Genomic DNA, 3,530 nt, shown 5'->3' with positions numbered 1-3,530 from the left:
TGGGCCGTCCTCGACTGCTTTCCTAGGACACAAGCAGCGAGCTAGATGGGAAGTGGGGCTGCTGGGATTACAACCGGTGCCCATATGGGATCCCAGCAAGTGCAAGGCGAGGGCTTTAGCTGCTACACTACCATGCTGTGCCTGACAATGTGATTTTATGCACAGTAAACCTGAACACTCCTCCAAAATATTATTAGAACTGATTTCAAAAAACAGCAAAAATTTGTGGAGGACACAAGATTAACAGCACTTTCTCTTTTTGTTTTTTGTTTTGTTTTGTTTTTTGTTTTCAGCACTTACATTGATTAAAAAGGTGACATGAACAAACATGTACAAGAAATATGTGCAATCATTCATCACTCTGAAACAGTAATCTTGACACACATTATTACCTAGAACGCCCTCTTCCTCTGCCACAGCCACGTCCTCTTCCCCTACCTCAGCCTCTTCTTGCAACAGCTTCCCTTTTTTTAGCTTTCACCTTGGGCTCAATGCCCACAGGTAGTGTGTCCAGAGTAAGCTGTCTGGAAGACTGAAATATCTGTTATCCTGTTGAATACTCAGTGTTTCCAGTTGTATGGGTTCTGTCTTCTTCAAGGTCATTTTTATAGCTTTAGGGTGTGTATTCACACTGACAACTATACCTGTGATAGTTCCAATGACCTGTGTCCCATTCTTCAATTCAGTGGCTACAGTTTCATGACTCAATTTCATCAAAAATCTCGCAGGTTTCATCCTGATGGATGACTCTAACAGCACTTTCATATACCAATAACATTTTTTAAAATGAAATTAAATGTCGGTGCCAGCACCTCCACCTCGAAGTGCTAGCATCCCATATGGAAGCCACTTCATGTCTCGGCTGCTCCACTTCCCATCCAGCTCCCTGCTTGTGGTCTGGAAAAGCAGTAGAGGAGGAACAAAAGCCTTGGGACCCTGCACACCTGAGTGGCAGACCCAGAAGAAGCTCCTGGTTCCTGGCTTCAGATCGGCTCTACTCCGCTTGTTGTGACCACTTGGGGATCGAACAATGGATGGAAGATCTCTTTCCCTCCCCCTCTCCCTCTCCTTCTGTCTGTAATTCTGCCTTTCAAATAAATAAATAAATCCTTGGAAAGAAAGAAAGACATCCCAGACCACATGTAGTAGAAGATTGACAAAGCTGAGAAACAGACAAGGACCTAGCAGAATCTCCTGTTGGCTGATCCTTCCTGTTTTGGGTAAATCTCTGTTTCTGGTTTTCCTTTGACTTTTGGGATTGTCTGCCCCAGGTTAAGAGTTACACAAATCCCTTCTCCCTTCTTCTATCTTGGATCCCTTTTATCCCAAGAAGCCCCTGACTTATCCAGATCCCTTTGGAATAAATGGTTTAGCTATCTGGTCCTAGCTTGATAAACTCCCCTGTAAGTGGTGTGATTTCACAACAGATCATCTTTTTTAAAAGATGTATTTGTTTGAAAGGACAGAAAGAGATCTTCCATCCACTGATTCGTTCCACAGATGGCTGCAAAAGCCAGTTCTGAATCAGAACAAAACCAGGGTCCAGAAACTCCACCCAACTTGCCCAGGTGGGTGGCAGTGACTTAAGCACTTGGGCCAATCTGCTGCATTAGCCTCCTTAGCAGGGATCTCCATAGGGTCGCTGTACTTGCCCCGCCCGCTCAGGACCATCATGAGCCGCTTCCAGTTGGTGCATGCCACCTTGGGCACGTAGCAGTAGATGAGTTCGTGGTCCTCATCCACCACTAAGTGCTTCAGGTCGTTGGGGGTCAGCACCCGCCGCTTGCGGCTGGCAGCGCTGTTTGTCCCGCCTCATCTGGTGCAGAACAGCGGCATTGGAGAGCTCCAGCTGGATAGGAGTGTAGAGCTCCTGCAGGGGACTGTGCGACCCCTTCCGGCAGCAGATGTCCACACCAAAGGCATTCCGCCGCATGAATGTCTCCTTGAACCTGGTCCTCTGCGTGGCCTCCGGCTCCAAGCGCTCTGGTTGAAGGGCTCACCCTGGGCGTCTTTTAAATCCAGCAAGCAGCTGGATTTAAAAACAGAAGAGCTGGGACTCAGATCAACGCTGGCCACCCCACAGACAATTGTGAACTGAAGAGGCTCCTTCAAATTTCATGCAAAAAGTCAAGACTTCTGCATTTTTATGGCACCTTAGAATAAAATCAAAATTGGACAACTAATACAGTGATGGTTGAATTTCCTTAATTGATAAGAAGAAACCAGGGGGAAAAATCTGGGAACACTCCGACCTTTCCACCTCTGGTAATGTCACGTCTACTCTCTTTTGACCCCACTTGCTCCTAAATTATCTCTGCCTTGATCCCTGTTCACCTCTTTCCTCCTCCTGTTCTTCACCAACTACTTCTCACCATTACACTTGAACCTTCATATGATCCCCACCTCCAGGAAAAATCAGATACCTCAATCACAAGTGAACTTCAATACCTGGCCTTCAGTTAGACTTTATGTCACTTCAAAATATTTGTGAGCAATTTAGTCAGCAACCATTTCAGTAGAATGAGAAGATATTCAAATCTGGTTCCCCAAGGCCAAATGAGACACTACACAGGAGGAGTTAGCCAACCCTAATGAAAAAAAGAACATTCTCTTGGAATGACGTTAAAGATATAAAATAGAGGGTCTGGCACAGTAGCCTAGCGGCTAAATCCTCACCTGGCAAGCCACGGGATCCCATATGGACACGAATTCTTAAACCTGATGGCCCCGCTTCCCATCCAGCTCCCTGCTTGTCGCTTGGGAAAGCAGTCGAGGACAGCCTAAAGCCTTGGGACCCTAAACCCACATTGGAGACCTGGAAGAAGCTCCTGGCTCCTGGCTTCCGATGAACTCAGCTCCAGCTTTTGTGGCCACTTGAGGACTGAACCAGCAGATCAAAGATCTTTCTGTCTCTCCTCCTCTCTGTATATCTCACTTTCCAATAAAAATAAATAAATAAATCTTTTTTGAAAAGATATAAAATCGAAGAAAATCTCTCCTTTTCTTACATAGGAAAGGGAGAGAAAGAGAGTACTGCATGCACTGATTCACTTCCCAAATGCCCACAATGGCCTGTGCCTGGGGCCAAAGCTGGCAGACTAGAGCTCAATCTAAATATGCCATATGTGTGATAGCAATGCAACCACTTGAGCCATCACTAGCACCTCCCAAGACCTACATTAATAAGAAGCCAAAAGGAGCCGGGTAGCAAACCCAGGCACTCAAACATGAGACACAGGCATCTATTCCATTAGACCAAACACCTGCCCTGGAAATTCCCTTTTCTAATTGACACTTGATAATTGTACATATCTATGGGCTACAATGCGATATTTTGACACATGAAAACAATGTATAAAAATCAAATTGGGTAACTACCTTTTATTTGTGTTGGGAAGACTCAAAAATCTAATGAAAGCATTTTAAAGGCTCTTACTGTAGCTTTCTCCTCTTGTACTGACTGGGTAACAATTCGGTTCTGCTAGCAATGAGATGAGCCTCTCTCCAACTTAAATGACTGATTAGAAATA

The 3,530-nt window shown here is 45.2% G+C and overlaps 1 pseudogene; it reads right to left on the bottom strand.

The window, feature by feature from the left end:
• Positions 1 to 388: 388 nt before the first annotated feature.
• On the bottom strand, positions 389 to 735 carry LOC101523953 (small nuclear ribonucleoprotein Sm D1-like; annotated as a pseudogene).
• Between the last annotated feature and the right edge of the window lie 2,795 nt (positions 736 to 3,530).

This window comes from Ochotona princeps, chromosome X (genome assembly GCF_030435755.1).
Source record: "Ochotona princeps isolate mOchPri1 chromosome X, mOchPri1.hap1, whole genome shotgun sequence".
Classification (NCBI taxonomy): Eukaryota; Metazoa; Chordata; class Mammalia; order Lagomorpha; family Ochotonidae; genus Ochotona; species Ochotona princeps.
Note: the sequence above shows the minus strand (reverse complement) of the source record. Positions and strands in the feature narration are given on the sequence as shown.